Here is a 24,205-nt window from a genome sequence, read left to right on the forward strand (position 1 = left end):
ATTGCAGTTTGACAGTCAAAGCATAGATACAATTTCCTTTGCACATAAAGGTCACAAGAAATTAATACATTTTAGTAGAATGGAGTTCAAAAAGTTTAGGACGTAAATAAGCAACAATTTCTTTAAGTTTGAAGTATTTACAAAGGATTTTGGCTCTATTCTTTGCCATATGCAGCTCACAAACGAGTCACCATTGTTCCTTTAAGTCAGGCACAATTGCTCTTCACTCTTGCTGGAAACTTTTCTAGATCATTGTTATGAACAGTGCATTGGACACTAATTTATTTTAGCTGCGCAAACTCTGGTAGTGACCCTTTTCTCTTTCTCCAAAATTCCAAAGACTTGTTTTCAAAAGATAGGAAACGAGAAAAAAAATTAAGCTACAATTTTCTGCGGAATTTAAACTCTGGTCTAAAGACACTATGCAAATGGTTTATGCTAAAGAGGAAAATACCCTTTCTCCCCCGACGAGAAGTGTAGACGCATCCAAAGCCCCACACCGCTTGTCTTTGCCGCTAGAGGCACAGCACGGGCATAACTTGCGGTTGTGTTTTTGCTTGTTTCTTACCTCTGGGCCTTCTTTATAGCTCTGCCCCCCACCCCACCGGCGGCGGCGCTCCCGCGGCGGCACCCGGGCCGCCTGTTGGCTGCAGCGCCCGGCCGGCTCGCGCACACTCCCCGCGTTGCGACTCGCACACGCGCGCTCCCGCTGCCTCCCGCCCTGGCCGCTCCGCGGGCGGCGGCGGCGGTGACTGGGTGGCAGGTAGCGAGCCAGTCGGCCTCGGTCCGGTAACCCATGGCAACCGCCCTGGTAACCCATAGCAACTGCGCGGCGGAAAGAAAAGGGGGGGGCGGGAACCCGGGTGGAGGGGGGCGGCGGGTGGTGAGTGGGAACAACAACCGCAAAAGGACAGGATTTACAGCACCGACCTGCAGCGCCCCCTCCCCTGCCCACCTGCCTCGAACGAGGGCACCGCGAGGCCCCCTTCCCGGCGTTAGAATGACAGCTTGGCGGCTTGAGAAAAAAAAAAAAATAATAATGCAGAGGGGCCTGGGGTGGTGGGTTTGGTGCAGGAGGGAGCTTTGAATACCGATGACCCCCTGGGGCCTCCGGGTTCAGTCGTCTCCGGGGCCCCGCTGGTTTGGCAGCGCGCGTGGAGCCGGCCCCCGCCTCTCGGGTGGGTTTCGGGCTTAGCTGGGTCAGGGCGGCCGGGCCGGGGAGACGGCGGCGGCCGTTCTCAGTCTAGGGCTGGACCCGAGTCTTTGTTCTGCAGATGCTCGCGCGGCACTGCGGTCTCCGCCCCGCCGCCCGGCCCGAGAAGGGGCGACGACGCGCCGCCGGCGCGGGTGTGGTTCAGGCCTAGAGCGGCCCGGAGCGTCCCGGGGTCGCGGCGGGGTTGGGGCCAAGCCCACGCGTTGCGAAAGTTTTACCTGCGTACGCATCGCACACATTAGTCGACCCCTTTCTCCTCTAGTCTCCCCAGAACCCTAAATAAAACCTGCGGGTGGGCGCGCCGTCGCGTTAATCCGTTAATCTGTCTGGGAAGGGAGCGGACCGACGACGCTTGGTGTCGGGACTGGCTCCCCGGGGAAGAAGCGCGTGCCTCTGGGTCCAGAAACGGCCCTGGGTCAGGGTTTAATGTGTGTGTGTGGGAGGGTGGGGGACGTATAGGGAGAGACAAGTCCCTCACCCCATCAGGCTCGGAGCCCGGAGGCCGAGCTTCCTTTACCCTGGAAAAAAGCGCGCGGCCAGTGGCGACCCGATGCAAGGCTGCGGGAGCACAGAGGGGGGCGCTGCCGGGCCAGCGCGGTGGCCCGGCGGTCCGCGGCAGAACGCGCCGCCTGGGGTCTGGCTAGCTGTCTGTGTGGTGGCGTGGTGGCGTGGTGTTAGGGCTCCCAAGTGGAAAGAACCCACGCCTCACACAGCTTTCCGTCGGTGCTTGGGAGCATCATCTGCTCGCTTGTGTATTCGCAGAACACCCAGCCCTCAAAAGGATGATGCAGGAAACACAACCGGAACAAGTTCCATTGGATACAGAGTGCCTAGGTACTTAAAAAGTCCACTCCACCGGGAAGTGTAGTGCGGTGAAGAGAGAGGGCACTGGACGCCTATAGTTCTAGGTCTAAATCTAACTAGTTGTGATTCCAGGTGCATTTTGATGTTTTAAGAAGGATAAGGCCCAGATAATTTTTGAAGTCCTTTGAGATTTAATCCTCAATTATTCTCCCTCTGTAGGTGTGTGCCAGTTACAAATACAAATAGCAAAGCCTACACAAAGACCTGCACAAGTATAACATATATTTGTACAATATATGGTCCTGAAAAGGTGAGTAGATCAGCAGTGTTTTATATATCTAATACTTTTACTGGTAAACAAAAGGGAAACTGGCTAAAGAATCCTATTTTAATCCTTTCATAAGGAAAAGAATCTTCTGAATATATGCTTTTGTTGCCACAGATCGTAGGGAAACTTGGTTTATTTTCACAAACGTGCACGTTCTGGGCTCTGCTGCCTACTGGGCACCAGGTACAAAGGAGACTGTAAACTCTCAGACCTGTGTAAACTGTAAAAGATAGCTTGCCTGCCCTGGGATCCATTCAGTACAATCCCAGCCCTCTGCATAGTGGTGTACTGGGAGCCCTGTGCTGTAGTTTAATTTTTTTTTTTTTTTTTTTAACAAAAGCAATTACAGAAAAGTGCAAATTTAACGTGTGACATTTAACATTTTGCTGTGGCAGGCAGCCTCCACTTAAATGGGGCCTTTCTGCAGAACAACAGGAGCCAAAAGGCCTTGTGTCATGGAGTAATGTAAGACACAATCTGGGCTGCAAATGCACAATGAATCGGGAAGGATTTATGTAATTAATTGACCAGTCTTAACCTGTTATCGTGATGTAAGGAATTTGGAACTCATTAATTTGGGTTCTGACAGATTTCATATTAGAGCTGGCAAATATGGATTGAGCCTCTTATTCTTGTAGCAGCTGGAATTTCCATGACAGTGAGGATTAGTGAAGAAGACCTATTGCTGGAGTCAAACTGCCTCTTTGTAATCAGTAGCCCTGCTCTGTATTAAAAGGATAATGGGGAAAAAAAAAAAGTAAGAAAAAAAAAAAAGGAAAAAGCATATTACCTGGCTGAAGGAGCGGAAGGGGCTGGTGCTCACACTGCTGGTATGTGTATTGAGCTCAAGCATCTGCAGTTGAATGAAAACATTAATTTCAATCATAAAGTTAGCTGGTTTCTCAAGCACCCTGAGAGCATGTGAAGGTAGAAGGGTCTCAGGGTCAGGTTTAGTATAGTTGTCAAAGTTAAAAGGGATTAAAAGATGGAGGCTTTGAATTTCCTCTGTGTGCACACAGAAATGTATGAAGAAGGACATAGAAGTCTTATGAGGGGCAAATGGCATTTTCTGAATATCATATCCACAAATGAGCGATTCAGAGCCCTGAAGGAGAAACTGGCTTTCTCAGGAGCCACACTGACTGTCTCCTAGTCAGAGCTCCTTCGTGGACCTCATGAAACCCAGAATTCACATAATGAGCAGTTCGTCGATAATCTAATTTGTGTCCTTTTCACAGAATACGATGTTTAATGAATCACCCATTTGGAACTCTCTAGTTTCTTCTTTGAGATTTTAAGAAAATCCAGTAGAAATCTAACTTTCATTTTCACCCTCCTTGATAACCAGAAGAATGCTAGGTTGGAAAAAAGTTCCAAGATTAAACTAAATGCTTTTTCTTTTCCTTTCTTTCACAATAGGTTTCCCCAATTACTGTGCAACGTGATAAGGTTAAATAACAACTGCCATAAGGATCATTAATACAGGAAGATAAGCAAAGTTGCACGTTTAAAACATTTTCAGGGTACCATTTGCCTCCTTCTGCTAATGCAGAATACAAGCACTGCATGTTTAACTTTTTAGACATAAAGCCCAGTTGACCTTTTCTAGTATGTTATTCATACTAGAATATTCATAAATACTCTTCAAAGTTGGATACTGACTGCTCTTGAAATATGTTTTAAAATTTGTATATTACTTAAAAAATTTTCCAAACAACTTTAATTTTAATATAAGAAATATTGTTACAGTGTGAATCTTTGCAAAAACGAAAGGATTTCCAATCTCCTCTCCCGCTTTTTTTGCTGTCTTGATTCCAACCAAATTCCAAAGTAAAGAATTTTTTTTTAATTTAGTGATAATGGGATATGATCTAGCAGTGAAGTGCTTGATACAAAGATTTGTTTTGTGATTATCTTGTTAAGGTGTGATTTCTTCAGCTTTGGTTCCATTTAAGTGCATGCATAAAGACTGGAAATTTGCATCAGTATATTAATGTTATCCTTCACTTTGAGAGCAAAAAAAGAGCTAGTAGTTGTTGTTGGTATTATTATTTCAGTGGGAAGTCTGTGAAGATAAACAATTGATATCAGCAAGACTTGGATAACTAGTATAAACCTTGACAAGGGCGATTAATAATGTATATAAACACACTTCAAATTTGTATACACCATCTCAGCTCTCACCTAGGGATTTCTTTGTATTTTTTTAAAAGGGTAATTTGTAAGTTGACAATTACAAGGTTATCAGCTCATGTGCTGTATGTACTGTTTATATATTGGAGGTATGGAATGGACACTTTGAAGTGTGATTTAGCCAAGAGGGTGTTGACAGGAGGGAAGTCTAGTGAACGGGGTTCTGGCTCTGCCACTAACGTATACCCAAAGGCAGCTCCCACCCTCTGTAGACTGCAGTTTCCTCATCAGTACAATAAGAAGACAATACAGAATGTCTTTAAAGGTGTTAACAAGGGTTATTGAAAGAAAGAAAGAAAGAAAGAAAGAAGAAAGAAAGTAAAAGAAAGTGGGAAGAAGGAAGGAAGGAAGAAAGAGAGGGCAGAGGTTTTCATGGTCTATTATTTCTGCAGGACTTCTCAGTGCCTTTCATATGTTGATATACAGTGAGTGAGTGAGAAAGAGAGTGTGTGTGTGTGTGTGTGTGTGTGGTGGTGGGGGGATACTGTTTTTTAAAACCGTATCCAAGAAGACAATAAAAATTTTATGATCTTTTGAATCTATAATACTTTGGATTCCTTCCCAGAATGGTTAAGGGACACTTGTGTTCATCCTAAGTGTTCCTGAGGCCAAGGTGTGAGGGATGTGTGGACATCACCAAATGAGAAGGAATCCCCTTCTGAGACTACGTTCTGTAAAGAGGCAGGGAGTATGGTGTTAAGTTTAAATCTTAGGTTCACTGCCTAAAGATGAGTGACTTGGGGCAGGTCCCTCAACCTTTTGGAGTTTGTTTCTTCATTTACCACATGAAGATAATAATACAACCTGAGAGCAGGTGTGAGGTGCTGATGAAATCACTGCGTGTTCCCGGTACTTGGAAGGGTCTTTTCATTTCCCCTCCTATGCCTTCTTGCTTGGCTAATTTCTCCTTTTCAGGACTCTGATGAAATGCCTCCTGGTGCAGATGCCCACTCTGACCACACCCTCTACAGAGCAGGGATGCTTGCAGTGTTTTCTGGGCAGGACCTGCCTCACATTCGCACATGCTTTTCTGGCAGCACCCATCCCCCTGTGCTGCATCGTTGTTCACCCATCTTCTCTTCAGGCAGTAGCCCCCGGAGGGCGAGGACTGCATTTTATCTCTGACCCGCCCCGCCCTCCCAGCGCCAGCCACAGTTTAATAAGGAGCACGTTCCAGAGTCAGGGATGAATTACTGTCCTACGTAGGACCCTTCTTCTTTTTTTTTTTTTTTTAATTAATTTTATTTATTTATTTGTTTATTACATCTTTATTGGAGTATAATTGCTTTACAATGGTGTGTTAGTTTCTGCTTTATAACAAAGTGAATCAGCTATACATATACATATATCACCGTATCGCCTCCCTCTTGTGTCTCCCTCCCATCCTCCCTATTCCACCCCTCTAGGTGGTCACAAAGCACCGAGCTGATCTCCCTGTGCCATGCAGCTGCTTCCCACTAGCTGTCTATTTTACATTAGGTAGTGTATATATGTCCATGCCACTCTCTCACTTCGTCCCAGCTTACCCTTCCCCCTCCCCATGTCCTCAAGTCCATTCTCTGCGTCTGCGTCTTTATACCTGTCCTGCCCCTAGGTTCTTCAGAACCATTTGTTTTTGCATACGGTATTTGTTTTTCTCTTTATGACTTACTTCACTCTGTATGACAGTTTCTAGGTCCATCCACCTCACTACAATAACTCAATTTTGTTTCTTTTTATGGCTGAGCAATATTCCATTGTATATATGTGCCACATCTTTATCCATTCATCTGTTGATGGACACTTAGGTTGCTTCCATGTCCTGGCTATTGAAAATAGAGCTGTAATGAACATTGTGGTACGTGACTCTTTTTGAATTATGGTTTTCTCAGGGTATATGCCCAGTAGTGGGATTGCTGGGTCGTATGGTAGTTCTGTTTTTAGTTTTTTAAGGAACCTCCATACTGTTCTCCATAGTGGCTGTATCGATTTACATTACCACCAACAGTGCAAGAGGGTTCCCTTTTCTCCACACCCTCTCCAACATTTATTGTTTCTAGATTTTTTGATGATGGCCATTCTGACTGGTGTGAGGTGATACCTCACTGTAGTTTTGATTTGCATTTCTCTAATGATTAGTGATGTTGAGCATCCTTTCATGTGTTTGTTGGCAATCTGTATATCTTCATTGGAGAAATGTCTATTTAGGTCTTTTGCCCATTTTTGGGTTGGGTTGTTTGTTCTTTTTGATGTTGAGCTTCGTGAGCTGCTTGTAAATTTTAGAGATTAATCCTTTGTCAGTTGCTTCATTTGCAAATATTTTCTCCCATTCCGAGGGTTGTCTTTTCGTCTTGTTTATGTTTTCCTTTGCTGTGCAAAAGCTTTGAAGTTTCATTAGGTCCCATTTGTTTATTTTTGTTTTTATTTCCATTTCTCTAGGAGGTGGGTCAAAAAGGATCTTGCTGTGATTTATGTCATAGAGTGTTCTGCCTGTGTTTTCCTCTAAGAGTTTGATAGTGTCTGGCCTTACATTTAGGTCTTTAATCCATTTTGAGTTTATTTTTGTGTATGGTGTTAGGGAGTGTTCTAATTTCATTCTTTTACATGTAGCTGTCCAGTTTTCCCAGCACCCCTTATTGAAGAGGCTGTCTTTTCTCAATTGTATATTCTTGCTTCCTTTATCAAAAATAAGGTGACCATATGTGCATGGGTTTATCTCTGGGCTTTCTATCATGTTCCATTGATCTGTATGTCTGTTTTTGTGCCAGTACCATACTGTCTTGATTACTGTAGCTTTGTAGTATAGTCTGAAGTCCGGGAGCCTGATTCCTCCAGCTCCATTTTTCTTTCTCAATATTGCTTTGGCTATTTGGGGTCTTTTGTGTTTCCATACAAATTGAAATTTTTTTCTTGATCTGTGAAAAATGCCATTGGTAGTTTGATAGGGATTGCACTGAATCTGTAGATTGCTTTGAGTAGTATAGTCATTTTCACAATGTTGATTCTTCCAATCCAAGAACATGGTATATCTCTCCATCTGTTAGTATCATCTTTAATTTCTTTCATCAGTGTTTTATAGTTTTCTGCATACAGGTCTTTTGTCTCCTAAGGTAGGTTTATTCCTAGGTATTTTATTCTTTTTGTTGCAATGGTAAATGGGAGTGTTTCCTTAATTTCTCTTTCAGAGTTTTCATCATTAGTGTATAGGAATGCAAGAGATTTCTGTGCATTAATTTTGTATCCTGCTACTCTACCAAATTAATTGATTAGCTCTAGTAGTTTCCTGGTAGCATCTTTAGGATTCTCTATGTATAGTGTCATGTCATCTGCAAACAGTGACAGTTTTACATCCTCTTTTCTGATTTGGATTCCTTTTATTTCTTTTTCTTCTCTGATTTCTGTGGCTAAAACTTCCAAAACTGTGTTGAATAATAGTGGTGAGAGTGGACAGCCTTGTCTTGTTCCTGATCTTAGAGGAAATGGTTTCAGTTTTTCACCATCGAGAACAATGTTGGCTGTGGGTTTGTCATATATGGCCTTTATTATGTTGAGGTAAGTTCCCTCCATGCCTACTTTCTGGAGGGTTTTCATCATAAATGGGTGTTGAATTTTGTCAAAAGCTTTTTCTGCATCTATTGTGATGATCTTATGGTTTTTCTCCTTCAATTTGTTAATATGTTTTATCACATTGATTGATTTGCATATATTGAAGAATCCTTGCATTCCTGGGATAAACCCCACTTGATCATGGTGTATGGTCCTTTTAATGTTCTGTTGGATTTTGTTTGCTAGTATTTTGTTGAGGATTTTTGCATCTATGTTCATCAGTGATATTGGCCTGTAGTTTTCTTTCTTTGTGACATCTGTGTCTGGTTTGGTATCAGGGTGATGGTGGCCTCGTAGAATGAGTTGGGGAGTGTTCCTCCCTCTGCTATATTTTGGAAGAGTTTGAGAAGAATAGGTGTTAGCTCTTCTCTAAATGTTTGATAGAATTCGCCTGTGAAGCCATCTGGTCCTGGGCTTTTGTTTGTTGGAATATTTTTAATCACAGTTTCAATTTCAGTGCTTGTGATTGGTCTGTTTATATTTTCTATTTCTTCCTGGTTCAGTCTCGGAAGGTTGTACTTTTCTAAGAATTCGTCCATTTCTTCCAGGTTGTCCATTTTATTGGCATATAGTTGCTTGTGGTAATCCCTCATGATCCTTTGTATTTCTGCAGTGTCAGTTGTTACTTCTCCGTTTTCATTTCTAATTCTGTTGATTTGTGTCTTCTCCCTTTTTTTCTTTTTGAGTCTGGCTAATGGTTTATCTTCTCAAAGAACCAGCTTTTAGTTTTATTGATCTTTGCTATTGTTTCCTTCATTTCTTTTTCATTTATTTCTGATCTGATCTTTATGATTTCTTTCCTTGTGCTAACTTTGGGGTTTTTTTATTCTTCTTTCTCTAATTGCTTTAGGTGTAAGGTTAGGTTGTTTATTTGAGATGTTTCTTGTTTCTTGAGGTAGGATTGTATTGCTATAAACTTCCCTCTTAGAACTGCTCTTGCTGCATCCCATAGGTTTTTGGTCGTCGTGTTTTCACTGTCATTTGTTTCTAGGTATTTTTTGATTTCCTCTTTTGATTTCTTCAGTGATCTCTTGGTTATTTAGTAGTGTATTGTTTAGCCTCCATGTATATGTATTTTTTACAGATTTTTTCCTGTAATTGATATTTAGTCTCATAGCATTGTGGTTGGAAAAGATACTTGATACGATTTCAATTTTCTTAAATTTACCAAGGCTTGATTTGTGACCCAAGATATGGTCTATCCTGGAGAATGTTCCATGAGCACTTGAGAAGAAAGTGTATTCTGTTGTGTTTGGCTGGAATGTCCTATAAATATCATTTAAGTCCATCCTGCTTAATGTATCATTTAAAGCTTGTGTTTCCTTATTTATTTTCATTTTGGATGATCTGTTCATTGGTGAAAGTGGGGTGTTAAAGTCCTCTACTATGATTGTGTTACTGTCGATTTCCCCTTTTATGGATGTTAGCATTTGCCTTAGGTATTGAGGTGTTCCTTTGTTGGGTGCATAAATATTTACAATTTTTATATCTTCTTCTTGGATTGATCCCTTGATCATTATGTAGTGTCCTTCTTTGTCTCTTGTAGTAGTCTTTATTTTAAAGTCTATTTTGTCTGATATGAGAATTGCTATTCTGGCTTTCTTTTGATTTCCATTTGCATGGAGTATCTTTTTCCATCCCCTCACTTTCAGTCTGTATGTGTCCCTATGTCTGACTTGGGTCTCTTGTAAACAGCATATATACAGGTCTTGTTTTTGCATCCATTCAGCCAGTCGGTGTCTTTTGGTTGGAGTATTTAATCCATTTACATTTAAGGTAGTAATCGATATGTATGTTCCTATTACCATTTTCTTAATTGTTTTGGATTTGTTATTGTACGTCTTTTCCTTCTCTTGTGTTTCCTGCCTAAAGAAGTTCCTTTAGCATTTGTTGTAAAGCTGGTTTGGTGGTACTGAACTCTCTTAGCTTTTGCTTGTCTGTAAAGGTTTTAATTTCTCCATGGAATCTGAATGAGATCCTTGCTGGGTAGAGTAATCTTGGTTGTAGGTTTTTCCCTTTCATCACTTTAAATATGTCCTGCCCCTCCCTTCTGGCTTGTAGAGTTTCTGCTGGAAGATCAGCTGTTACCCTTATGGGGATCCCCTTACATGTTATTTGTTGTTTTTCCCTTGCTGCTTTTAATATTTTTTCTTTGTATTTAATTTTTGATAGTTTGATTAATATGTGTCTTGGCATGTTTCTCCTTGGATTTATCCTGTATGGGACTGTCTGTGCTTCCTGGACTTGATTGACTATTTCCTTTCCCATATTAGGGAAGTGTTCAGCTATAATGTCTTCAAATATTTTCTCAGTCCTTTTTTTTTTCTCTTTGTCTTCTGAGACCCCTGTAATTCGAATGTTGGTGTGCTTAATGTTGTCCCAGAGGTCTCTGAGACTGCCCTCAATTCTTTTCATTCTTTTTTCTTTATTCTGCTCTGCAGTAGTTATTTCCACTAGTTTATCTTCCAGGTCACTTTTCCGTTCTTCTGCCTCAGTTATTCTGCTATTGATTCTTTCTGGAGAATTTTTAATTTCATTTATTGGGTTGTTCATCATTTGTTTGCTCTTTAGTTCCTCTAGGTCCTTGTTAAATGTTTCTCGTATTTTCTCCATTCTATTTCCAAGATTTTGGATCACGTTTACTATCATTACTCTGAATTCTTTTTCAGGTAGCCTTCCTATTTCCTCTTCATTTGTTTGGTCTGGTGGGTTTTTACCTTACTCCTTCGTCTGCTGTGTTTTTTTCTGTCTTCTCATTTTGCTTAACTTACTGTGTTTGGGGGCTCCTTTTTGCAGGCTGCAGGTTGGTAGTTCCTGTTGTTTTTGGTGTCTGCCCTCAGTGGCTAAGGTTGGTTCAGTGGATTGTGTAGGCTTCCTGGTGGAGGGGACTGGTGCCTGTGTTTTGGTGGATGAGACTGGATCTTGTCTTTCTGGTGGGCAGGACTGCGTCTGGTGGTCTGTGACCTTATTATGCTTTTATGCAGCCTCTCTGCTAATGGGTGGGGTTGTGTTCCTCCTGTCTTGCTAGTTGTTTGGCATAGGGTGTCCAGCACTGTAGCTTGCTGGTCGTTGAGTGGAGCTGGGTCTTAGCGTTGAGATGGAGATCTCTGGGAGATTTTTGCCATTTGATATTACATGGAGCTGGGAGGTCTCTGGTGGCCCAATGTCCTGAACTCGGCTCTCCCACCTCAGAGGTACAGGCCTGACACCCGGTCGGAGCACAAAGACCCTATCAGCCACCCATCTCAGAAGAAAAGTGAGAAAAAAAGGAAGAAAGGAAGGAAGGAAATAAAATAAAGTTATTAAAATTAAAAAATTAAAAAGTAATAAAAAAAGAAAAAAAAATAGAGAGCAGCCAAACCAAAAAAGAAATCCACCAATGATAACAAGTGCTAAAACCTGTACTAAAAGAAAAAAGAAAGAAAGAAAGAATAGATCAACCAAACCAAAAAACAAATGCACCAATGATAACAAGCGCTAAAAACTATACTAAAAAAAAAAAAAAAAGGACAAACAGAACCCTAGAACAAATGGTAAAAGCAAAGCCATACAGACAAAATCACACAAAGAAGCATACACATACACACTCACAAAAAGAGAAAAAGGAAAAAAATATATACATCTATATATATAAAAATAAAAAAGGAAGCGAGCAACCAAATCAATAAACAAATCTAATGCTAATAAACTCTACATACTAAACTAAGATAAACGTAAGACCAGAAACAAATTAGATGCAGAAAGCAAACCCCAAGTCTACAATTGCTCCCAAAGTACACCACCTCAATTTTGGGATGATTCGTTGTCTATTCAGGTATTCCACAGATGCAGGGTACATCACGTTGATTGTGGAGATTTAATCCGCTGCTCCTGAGGCTGCTGGGAGAGATTTCCCTTTCTCTTCTTTGTTCACACAGCTCCCGGGGTTCAGCTTTGCATTTGGCCCCGCCTCTGTGTGTAGGTCGCCTAAGTGTGTCTCTTCTTCGCTCAGACAGCACAGGGTTAAAGGAGCGGCTTATTAGGGGGCTCTGCCTCACTCAGGCTGGGTGGAGGGCAGGGTACGGAATGTGGGGCGAGCCTGTGGCGGCAGAGGCCGGCGTGACGTTGCACCAGCCTGAGGTGAACCGTGTGTTCTTCCAGGGAAGTTGTCCCTGGACCACGGGACCCTGGCAGTGGCAGGCTGCACAGGCTCCCAGGAGGGGAGGTGTGGATGGTGACCTGTGCTTGCACACAGGCTTCTTGGTGGCGGCAGCAGCAGCCTTAGCGTTTCATGCCCGTCTCTGGGGTCCGCGCTGATAGCCACGGCTCGCACCCGTCTCCGGAGCTTGTTTAGGCAGTGCTCTGAATCCCCTCTCCTCACACACTCCGAAACAATGGTCTCTTGCCTCTTAGGCTGTTCCAGACTTTTTCCCAGACTCCCTCCCGGCTAGCCGTGGCACACTAGCCCCTTCAGGCTGTGTTCATGCAACCAACCCCAGTCCTCTCCCTGGGATCCGACTTCTGAAGCCCATGTCTTAGCTCCCAGCCCCCGCCTGCCCCGGCGTGTGAGCAGACAAGCCTCTCGGGCTGGTGAGTGCTGCTCGGCACCGATCCTCTGTGCGGGAATCTCTCCGCTTTGCCCTCTGCACCCCTGTTGCTGCGCTCTCCTCCGTGGCTCCGAAGCTTCCCCCCCCCACCCCGCCCACCTGCCGTCTCCGCCAGTGAAGGGGCTTCTAGTGTGTGGAAGCTTTTCCTCCTTCATAGCTCTCTCCCAATGGTGCAGGTCCTGTCCCTATTCTTTTGTCTCTGTTTTTTCTTTTTTCTTTTGCCCTACCCAGGTACGTGGGGAGTTTCTTGCCTTTTGGGAAGTCTGAGGTCTTCTGCCAGCGTTCAGTAGGTGTTCTGTAGGAGTTGTTCCACATGTAGATGTATTTCTGATGTATTTGTGGGGAGGAAGGTGATCTCCACGTCTTACTCCTCCGCCATCTTGAAGGTCTCCTCTATTTAGGACCCTTCTTAAAGCCCCTTTCCTGTGGCAGAACCAGCAAAAGTAGTAGAAGAAGAACTTCAGGAATGGTAGTAGGTAATTCAGAGATGTCTGCCTCCTTGAACTTGAAAATGTTGGTCGTCCTGAGGGTGTAGGAGAACCCTCTGTTACAGTGCCTCATTTCCCATTTCTCTCCAGCAGTAGACCTTGAAATGGTGATGTAGTTGTCCATTCGTGAGGTCTACGTGGCGGTCAATCAATGCTTTGCTCAAGATTCCTCTTTTCTTTGATCAAAGAGACCATTTGATGAAATACTTTGGTGAAATATTTCATTTGGTCACCTTGTTTCTAAGGCATTGTGCCCAGTGCAGTGTGTACATACTAGATTGACGTTCAATAAATGGTTGATGATTAGGTTGAAATACTTGACTATATGGACAGACTAGCATGTTCTCCAAATGTATGCTGCTATGTCATATAACCCCATAAAGCTGAAACCCAGTCTGGCTTTCAAAAAGCAATTGAAAAATAATTTAAAGCTTTACTAAGTTCTCCTTAAAAAACACTGAAGGATTCTAATATTAACATCCAAAACTTTCTTAAAAGCCCCAGTCCCTCTTCCCTCTCTATCTGTAGATAGATATAGGTCTATCTATCTATGTACACCTCACATTCCTTGTCAGCTTTTTTCAAACTCCTGACAACTGTAACCTCTTTCCAAACTTCCAGATCCCAGCCCACACTGGCTCTTGTCTTTCTCCTCCTTTTCTCTAACCTTCTTTGCACTTCTCCCAGTAGCTCTTGGTGTAAACCCAATCCTCTTGATTCCTGCCCACACTAATTCCAACCTGTGCAGCCATAGCTCAGGAACTAGTCTGGCAAAGACAGAATTCTCCTGAAGGGTGGGGGCAGGAGGGCTGGGAGTGGAGTGTGGAGTGTGCTGTGGGGCAGAGGGTGGGAACAGGTCAGCTATACTCACAGCCGATTATTTTTTTTCCTGTGAGCAAAAGTGGGCAAAGTGAAACCTGCAGTCTAACCCTGCAAAGAGAACTTCCCGAAACTCCTCATTTTGTTTAGTTTCAGTGAATAAGAAACATTAGTTTGCATCTCATTTTTGCTTTCCTCTTTGTTGGTTTACCTACCAAGTTCACCCTCTGACCTTCACAGGACCTCCCCTAAAAGCCATTGTGTGAAAATCTACCTTATTTCTAAGGACTATTGGAGAGAGAGTCTGTGACCTTCTTAGGCAATTTATTATAAGGATTAATGACTCCTTTTAGAGAATTATTTTAACCCACACGCCTCATGCTACATGTTAAGCCCAATCTATGGCCAGGGTCAGTGTGGAAGAGGCTGCTGTGAGGCCACAGGGAAGGGCAGAAACTCTTCTGGACTGGAGAGCATCTTCCCTGTACACACACTGAAATTCAAAAGTCCTAAAAACACTGTGCTGGACTGTGCCAGCCCTGGAGAGGGAGAGACAAAACACTGATGGGTCAGATGCAGCCTAAATGGTGGTTTAGAATACAACCATATTTTGTGTGGAGAAAATTAAATTTTTTCTTAACATTTTATTGTCTAGTTGAAATGTTTTCAACATTACTATTTCATCCTAAGTTTTGCTGTAATAATGTAGGGTTCTTTTTTTGAATAAAGTTTGTCAATAGCTATATTAAATAGTAGACTTTCAAACTCAAAAGTGACATTTTTGTAAGGGTTTTGACAGTGAGTTGGATTGTGAGCAATTTAATTTAAGTTGGTCTTAGTGCAATCTAGGTATTTGTGTGGCTTGTGGTTCTGCCTGATCTCCAGAGGAACAAAAAATGTAACCATAGTAAAGGTTGATTGAGTTCTAACACACTGCCAACCTAAAAGAGAGCCAGAGAAAAGTAAAGGAATGGGGAAAGCAGGTGAGATTCTACTTTCTGTTAGAGTAAAGGAGACTTTTGAAACAGAATGTAAGTAAATAGGGAGCTGCGTTATGTAGAGAACTCTGTAGCTGTAACAAAGAGACCCCACAATGCAATGGCTCAAATGAGCGAGAAATCAATTTCTCTTTCAGTAAGTCTCCAAGGCAAGTGAGTAAGCCCTGTTCCAGGAAGTCAGTCAGGGACCCAGTCTGGTGGGGTGGCTCTGCCGTCCTCCACAGGTGCTTTCCAAGGTCACTCCAGTCATTTCTATTTCCAGCCAGTAAGAAGAAAAGGGGACAACACATCTGTTGCAAGCACCTTTGAATTTATTTTTCAATAGAAAATTACAAACATATCCATATAAAGGTAGGGATAATGTAGTATAATACATCCCCATGTGCCCATCACTCAGCTTCAAGTTATCTTCACATGGTCGGACTTGTACAATTATATCCCCCAGATATGTCCTCCTTTGCTGGATTATTTGAAATCAAATCCCAGACATCTTTAAGCAGATGATCTGGAAGTTGTACACATCGCTGCATCACTTGGTAGGAACTCAGTCACATGGCCACGTCTAGCTACAGGCAAGGCTGGGCAGAGTCTCTAGCTGGGCAGCTGTAAACCCAGGAAGAAGAAAAGAAGGCCATACTTGAGATTATAGGCTTTGAGGGGAGTCCTTGAGAAAGGCCAGAGAGATGGAAATTAAATGACTCAAGGAAAGAGTAAGGACATTTCTATACCGCAGTAAAATCCAAATGATGACAACTGCATACTAACACCTTGTGAAAGGACACAGAGAGTTGTAGGCACTTGAATTTTCAGCAAATACACCATTTGCTGAACAAAAACAGAACAGCAAAATGAAATGATTTAGAAAGGCACTGCAGAAGCTTGCTTTTTCTCACCTGTGTAAGGTTAGGGAATGATTTTACAGGACATCGATATATGTGTAAATTATGAACATAGGATATTTGCTTCTGCTGTTGAAATCCTGTCTCTGATGGTGTTAAAAGGTGTATGTGTGTGTGAGATTTTATGTATATCCATGTAGTAAAAAGAACAAGGCACCACAGAACTTAAAATGAGCAAAAGATGAACTGGTTTAAACTAGTTTAATGAAACAGTAATGTCAAGAAATATTTACTGAGCATATACTATATTCGGAGGATTGTCCTGGGTCCTCCAGGAGATACAGTGATAAGAAATACATAGTCCAGATACATAGTTCTCAGGGGCTCTCAATCCGAGGGCAGATACACATGAAAACATCTAACCATAATACCAGACAGAATGAATCAGGGGCGGTAGCTGAGGGACAACTAGTAGACATAGTAAACATCCATTGTTTCACCTGCCCACTGTCCCTTCTCTTCTCACAAGTCTCTTGGCTTTCTTTGGGCCACCGCTTTCACTCTCAGTTCGCAGTGGAGCTGATTCAACCTCCATGTCCAGGTTTCTTTACCTATAAAATGGGTATACTGACCCTACCTCGAAGCATAATTTTGAGGATGAATGGAATTACTGTCTGTGAAAAGCATGTATATATGAGTTATTACCATTATTTCTGATTTGCAGTGAGTAAAATAAATATGTAAGAATAAAGAAAGTCATGAAATTTTCTATTACCAATATTGTTTGGGAATAATTGATTTCAAGACAAAACAAAATACAGGATGATTTTTGCTGTCATTTTCAAACACCATGTATATATTCATTTGAAAGTGAGCACTTTGTATTTACGAATTTGAATTTGGGGCATTTTCTGCATCCTGCCTCTTTCTCGTTTCCCATGCCCCTTCTTGCCCAGGCTGTTTATGCACATGCACCGCCCTGAAGCCAGGAGGCAGCCCTTCAGTCCTCTGTCAGTTGGGCTGGAGAGCCGCTTGCAACCGTTCCCTTCCCTTGCCTGCTCTCAGGGCATCTTGTTCTTCTGCCCTATGTAGCCAGGAGGTTGCATATCTTGTGTCTTTCTAGAAAATCATTGATTATATTTATGCATTAGCTTTTTATATAGTAGGTTTTGAGTTAGGTTTAGTCCCAGTGGCTGAAAGTTCAATGTTTCCTGAGTATCTTCCTCCAAATCCACAACCATATATGGCAGTGAAGAAGCTGAGGGATGAATAGGCTTCCATGTTGCTTGGTTATAGATAGGGAGATGCTGGCAGAAATTTGCAAGCATTTGCATATATACAATTGTCTGTCTGATGTTTGCTTGCATGCTTGCTCTCCTTCTCTGCCCCCTGTTCTCTTTGTGCAGTGAATTACTAATACAAATACAGATGATGAAATTTCTGATCCCAGCTTGCAAAGTGGATGCACATTTTGGAAGGTATCTGGGGAAAATGGATAGATTCTCTTGATCTTGTTGCTTTATCCAGACAAGGAAACGAAGGGGAGAAAGTAATTACAGGGACTTGTCTTTGAAAGCAGAATGAGTGGCACTGACAGGATTCTTTTCAGAGAATCTTGTAGAGATGCTATTTTCTTGTTAATACCAATAGGTATTTCCCTGGAAATAGAGTTTCCTTATTAAAATGTGTGTTCAGCAGATGGGACGCTGTCCACAGGAAGCAGGACAAGTTCCATGCTTGTGGCTTCAGAACAGAGCGGGTCTAGGGGCAGAGGAAATGTGCCTCCACGATGGAGGTATTCCCCAGGGAAGCCATTCTAGTGCAAATCCTAGAGGCACGAGGAAAGCAAATTTGCATCTTTTGGTAAACCACTGCTCCTGCACACTCAGGAATCACCAGTTCCTTAAAGCAGAAGCCTGACTTTGCTGAGCAATTGGAGGTGGTGGCTCAGTGGCCCTGATTAGGTGGCAGTAATATCAAGAAATCTCCAGAATACATTCCTATTAGCTATTAGAAACTTCCGTGGAGAAAAAAGCTGAAAAGCAACTTTATTTGGGAACTTTTCAGGGTAATAAGAATTTTCTTATACCTATCCCTGCAGTGAACCAAAAGTTAATATCTGGTAAGTAAGCAACTAAAATCAAGCCCCACATTTTCTTAAACAATCAAATGAATAAACAATGAAGTTTTAATTGTCAACTTACTATATAAGTTATGGCATAATGTGATCAACTTTGGTTCCACAAATGCATGTCAACTCTTTATTTCTTTTTCAGTAATCTTTGATTTTACCTATTGTTGACCTTTTACCGTATGTCATGTAGTAAATGCCAATTCTGTTTGTCTGAACAGGTTTCTAAACAACCCAAGTTTGTGCTGACAGCTTGTATGAAAAGAACAAATATTTGCTTTATATTTCATGTAAATGCTTGCATGCTGTCAAACAAGACGGGCTTAAAGAGGCTAAGATTTTGTCTTTCATGGCTCACTGAGGGACAGCTAATCTATATCAGAAATAATTTTAGATGTAGAACTGCAGTGCGGAAAATATAGATCTCCCACTGGTTGAAATGACATTAATAGAAAAAAAATTTAGCTGAAAAAGGTTATGAAATGTTTATTTTGTCATACAGCTTAAAATATGTTGGGAATAGAATAAAAAAAGAGAGAAATAGTTTAGAAGACTGTTTTAACAGCTATTACCCTATTGGAAATAGTTTAGTGGTATTACAACACTTTAAGTAGACATATAGGAAATGATATAACTTTACATTAGAACAGGGTTAAGTAAAAAACAGAGATGCATTATTTTAGATAAAGTAGATGGATTCCTTAAAATTACTGGTATTAAAGAAGTCATTGGGCAATAGTTGGGCTCCGTGCTTTCTTTCAATTCTTTTGTGGCATAGCCTTTATAGTCCATAATGAGGTAGGTAGAGGTACACTGTTATAGCTGCAGTTTTGTAGCGGAGAGTGAATGAAAGAAAATTTCTCTTAAAACTAAAAACGATGTTCATCCTAATGGTGATGTGGAGGTTTCAGCTGGTGTATGAAATTTGTTTGAAGATATAATGGATACCAATCTGAATATGAAATATTCATTATGTGCCATATTGCTTCTGTTTGGATTCATGCTGTCTGCCATCTTAGGTGGGATTGTGGACCGATTTTCCCCTTTGACTCATTTCCTGTTTCACGATGCCTACTGTGCAATATTACTGGGATATGTCAGCCATGAGCTACCTTACTGGTGTGACTGTTGTTCCCACTTTCCTTTATATAACAAAGAATGAACTGTTCGCGTACTGCCATCTGCCTTAAACAACACACTTCATAACACAGAACAAGAATTTTAACAAGACCTCCAAGGGGTCTGCTGCCATTTTTAGAGGGAAGGTTTCCTACAAAGGAAGTGCATGGAAACTCCCAAGAGAAAGCTGTTGAAATCACCCCCAGTGAGAGGAACCGGTGTCATCCCATCTTATTGTCTACCTGTCACCACAGTCTTCGCGTGATTCTGACAGGCTGCTCTTTTCTCTTGTAGCCAGTGCTGCTTGATGTCATTTTCTTGGTTGAACATCTTTATATTTCTGACTTGTTACAAACCATTAACTAGTTTCTAGGTTTCAGTGTCCTGGCTACTTTTGACTAGTAAGTCATTTAGCATAATAAGGTTTCCCTTTATCTTCTTGCTAAGGAAAATCTCTACATGAAATGATCAATGTTCCAATTTTTATGAATCCTAGCAGATAGGAAGTGCCTGTCATCGGATGCAAGGCATCTTTCTGAAAGCATATTCTAGTTCACATAATAGAACTTGACAGACACACTAGGTAACCATTATACTGTTTGTAGAAGGCTTCAAACAATTTAGGTGAAAAGCAGAAAATTTTATAAATATACTTACTTGTGGTGGTTTCAAATAAATATAACCTTGTTTTTAATTAGATTTCCTAGATGTAATGTTTTCAAACATAAAATTCTTTGAATATATTTTGAAAAACATTCAGTGGTTTAACAGTTGCCAATCTCTATAAACATCCTTAGTTATGGGTAGCACTGCTAGAATGAAGACAGGCTGCTTTGGACATTGATGTTAAAAATAGTATATACAGACACGTGGCTTGATGACATATTGCTAAACCATTAGAAACGACTTCGGCTTTAGTCTGCTTTTGCAGAAAGCTACTCACATATGAAATTAATGTAACTAAAACCTTACATAATCTTTTTCCTAAATTACTCCCTATTCTTAAAGTTTTAAAAGTATGTTTTTTAAAAATACACTTAAATATTATGAGCACATCTATTAATGAAATGTTATAATATTTAAATCCTAAATGGTAATATTTATTGGTTCTCGCCTAAATGACCGGTTAAGGGGATTTAAACAAACAGTTACTGACCTAGCAATTCCACTTCCAGGACGCTGCCTTAGTGAAATAGTTAAGCAAGTGCATAGTATGTTCAGTGTATGTGGCATTGTTCTTTAACTGTGAAAAATCTGAGACAGCTTAACAATCTATTAATAAGGGGATGGATAAATGAGCCATGGTACCTCTATAAAATAGAACACTATATTGTTGTTTAAAAACTGAACTACAAATGTATGTGCTGATATGGGGAATGTCTTTGATACATTGTTGAGTGAAAAAGCAAATTGCAGCGCAGTATGTAGAGTGTGATACCATTTTTGAGGGTAGGGGAAACTCTATCCCTACCTCCACGATCTTTGTGTGAGCATAGAACACGGTCTGGAAGGATGCACACCAGACAAACTCTGAGTGTGAAGACCTGATCTTTTGCTTTCTACACCTCCATATTGCTTGAATGTAGATTCTCTAATGTTTATAGACACCATGAGTTCACTTGGAAATCTGATTAAATAATTTAAAAAGGAAATTTCATGGCATGGAAAGGATAGGATGAAAAGAGATAAATGTAGCTACTTGAGATTTCTAACAAAGAAGCATGGCTTCCTTCCATTCAGTTAGCTCTGGCACTTACAGCACTTGTGTCTCTCTACGTATTCTAACAACAGAACCTCAAAATCCAGGTGCACGTGCTGTCAAAACCGAGTATATGTCATTCCAGGCAGCGGCAGTGGTCCTCAGTTGGTTTCTTGGTGCTGTATTTCAAGTCAGCTCATAAATTATTAATAGTACATGTGTAGGTCAGAGACACACTAACCCTGACAATCATTCTATAATATTCTCTCTTTAGCATTAGAAGAGAAGAGAAGGGAGTAATCAATATGCAACATCAGAGGTACATTTCACACAGATATGGTATATGCACTTAGAAAAAAAGTCGGATCTTTACAAAAACCTGTCAGCCTGGCATTAATCTTGTATTATGAATAATGTGGCTATCTATGAATCTTTAATATTTTTTAAATGATGAAATTGTATGGTATGCTCTACCAAAGCAAATCTGATAAAATGTGGGAACAGTTTGATCAGTGAAGATGTTGATATACATGAATTAAAAAATTTAAACCTAGCTTATTAAAGCAGAAAAAGTAACAGCTATACTTTGATCTCAGGGTAAATTTTCAGCCCCAATAAATTTAGTTCTACTATTATCCACAATGCCTAGAAATTATTCTTTAAACAAGTTATATAATTATTGTGTGGTTAAACCCATCATCCCATAAGACAAGAAGCTCTGGTAATATACTACTAAGAACCAATATGGTGCTGGTTCCTAGCTTATAATAAAAGCTATATTTGAACATTCCTTTTCAAATTCTTTTAAAACACACAGATTAATGTTTCGTATATAAGATACAGCAGTGCTTGAGAAAGATTATGAATCCAATGGCTTGTTAGAAATACTGTTGTATTCCTTTTTTTCCATGAAGTAATCCTGGAATAATTTGGTCCAGGTTTACTTTTCAGTGAAAGTACGAAAAGTAGATCAAGAACTTTGCTTATGAAATTTGCCTAATGAAGACATTTTAATCAGTGCTTGTTGAACTGAAAATAAAAATATAGTTTGTTTCTACAGATTTGAGGAGAATTAACATGTATCTGATTGTTAATATTTGATTCTTGTTCAATTATTTATGATATCAAGGAATGAATCTGTCAAGTAAATAATGAAATGCGTACATGTAGCATATGTAATTAGGTTAGGTGCATAAATCCTAAGTGTTCACTTTATAGTTGTCAGTGTAAAATTTATTAATAATGAGAAATGTTAAGTGAAGAAAATTCTTAGCACAGTCTACCTCATTACTGTGGATTTTAGCAATTGCTGGTCAAAGAAGAAGAGGAGGAGGAGTAGGAGGAGGAAGAGGGGGATGAAGAGGCTTCATTCTCTAGTTGTGCTTTAATTGTTAAAGATATTAGAGAATTCGAGCGCGTTTTCCTTTCTCCTGTTTCGAAGTATACGATTTGAACAAATGAGTTGTGGGTTTAAATAAATGATGCAAATGGAATAATTCCATATTGGAAAAATACAGGCCCCAGGGTTTCTAAGTCCAGATAATTATTTAAGGGGGAAAATTCAACTAACATTTGAGAACGAAAAACCTACTTATATGATTGAGCTGTCAGATTCTAATCTTAAAATTTGGCTTTAAATTCACTGCGATGGTGAGAAGATGGAGAGCAATGCATCATCAACTGCATTCTTCCATTTCCCCCTTTCCTCACTAGCTAAACAGGCGTGGAAGAGAGAAGCACCTTATCAAGTACGTTTCTTGTACCCTGGTTTTGCCTGGGCTGCTGGGACATGTAATAAAACACGGATTTGAGGAGATCTTAGGAGATCTTGAGGAGGTCTTACCTGTGAGTGGGGCTTGATGGTACGTAGTGCTAGGTGGGATCTCTGGATATGATGGGCTGGAGGTAGAGGACAAGCTCTCTGCCCCTGAGGATATAATGGGAACCCTGACCCTGCAGGGACTAGGTTGAGTGGGTGCCACCAACTCCATAAGGAATTTGACTTGATAACCTGGTTAAACTTAGTTCTGTCCTAAAGGTTAATCATTAATAGTATTATGTGGTGTAAAGGGCAGTCAACCAGGAAACAAGATAATGAGATCTCACACTACCACTAGCTAGCCTGGAAACTTCCAGAAAATTCTTTTTAGGCTCTTTCTTCACTCATCAAATGAGAGGGCTGTAATTCTGGCTTTAATGGTCTATAATTCACAGAGGTGATGTTGAAATACATCCAATTTTGTGCAAGCAGTGCCCTGAGCTTCTTGGGAAAAAAGGGGTGAGAGGTAGCATTAATATATGAACATTCATCATCTGACTACGTATTGTTATAGAGGCAGCTATACATTTATAAGAAGATGGAAGATATAATCACAAAAGGAAGTCCATGTATTATTTTAGTAAATGATATGAATCTAACTGTAGACACCACTTAAGAACTTTTTTTTTTTTACCTCAGGTATATAAAAGTTAAAAGAGAACTAGGGGCTTCCCTGGTGGCGCAGTGGTTAAGAATCCGCCTGCCAGTGCAGGGGACACGGGTTTGAACTCTGGGCCGGGAAGATCCCACATGCCGCGGAGCAACTAAGCCCGTGTGCCACAACTACTGAAGCCCGTGCGCCTAGAGCCCATGCTCTGCAACAAGAGAAGGCACCGCAATAAGAAGCCCGCGCACCGCAACGAAGAGTAGCCCCTGCTCACCGGAGCTAGAGAAAGCCGGTGCGCGGCAACCAAGACCCAACGCAGACAAAAATAAATAAATAAATAAGTTTATAAAAAAAGAGAACTAGAAGGCCTATTTAGGATAAGGAAGTGACATTACAAAACAAAGAATGTATGTTGCAGTTTTCCTACCTGCCCTGATGAAAAGAGGGAGATAGTTATTTAATAATTTAATCTTCAAAAGCTTCTGCGATTTACTGATTTTCAAAAGGGTAATATTCTGATGGTGAGCAATTCAGTTATCAAATTATTTGCTAAATCAAAGGAATTATTTGCTATCCTCCTGATCTAAATTCTTAGATGTCTGCAAACTAAAGAATTCAGGGCAAAAATGACTTAGTTCAGTCAAGCATTATTATTGAAAAGGAAAACTCCTATGTGGAGTCCATTATATGGCTAGTTATTTTGGAAAAAAAACAAAGCAAAGAGTAAAAATGATTTTACCACCCTCTAAGAAAATTACCAGTTGAATTCAGCCAATTTACTATTGGCTAAATCAATATACACCATTTTTGGAACATATTTTATGGAAAAGACCAATACAAGAATAATCTAAATATGACTATCTTTGACTTTCAAATGATAAACCATCATAAGTTGCAGAGAGACACTTTTAGTTACCAACCCAATAATCTTCCTTTCTTCCTTGGGAATCACTTCCGTCTCCCCAGCACAGATTCTT

At 40.8% G+C, this 24,205-nt stretch overlaps 1 long non-coding RNA gene across 1 annotated transcript; it reads left to right on the forward strand.

Annotated features, from left to right (window-relative positions):
* The first annotated feature begins 1,988 nt into the window (after nucleotides 1-1,988).
* Nucleotides 1,989-23,288, forward strand: LOC133096306 (uncharacterized). The gene is made up of 3 exons (XR_009701763.1): nucleotides 1,989-2,047; nucleotides 2,237-2,327; nucleotides 23,261-23,288. It is a non-coding gene; the product is annotated as an uncharacterized LOC133096306 (long non-coding RNA).
* The last annotated feature ends 917 nt before the right edge of the window (nucleotides 23,289-24,205 follow it).

The sequence above is a fragment of the Eubalaena glacialis genome, chromosome 8 (genome assembly GCF_028564815.1).
Source record: "Eubalaena glacialis isolate mEubGla1 chromosome 8, mEubGla1.1.hap2.+ XY, whole genome shotgun sequence".
Classification (NCBI taxonomy): Eukaryota; Metazoa; Chordata; class Mammalia; order Artiodactyla; family Balaenidae; genus Eubalaena; species Eubalaena glacialis.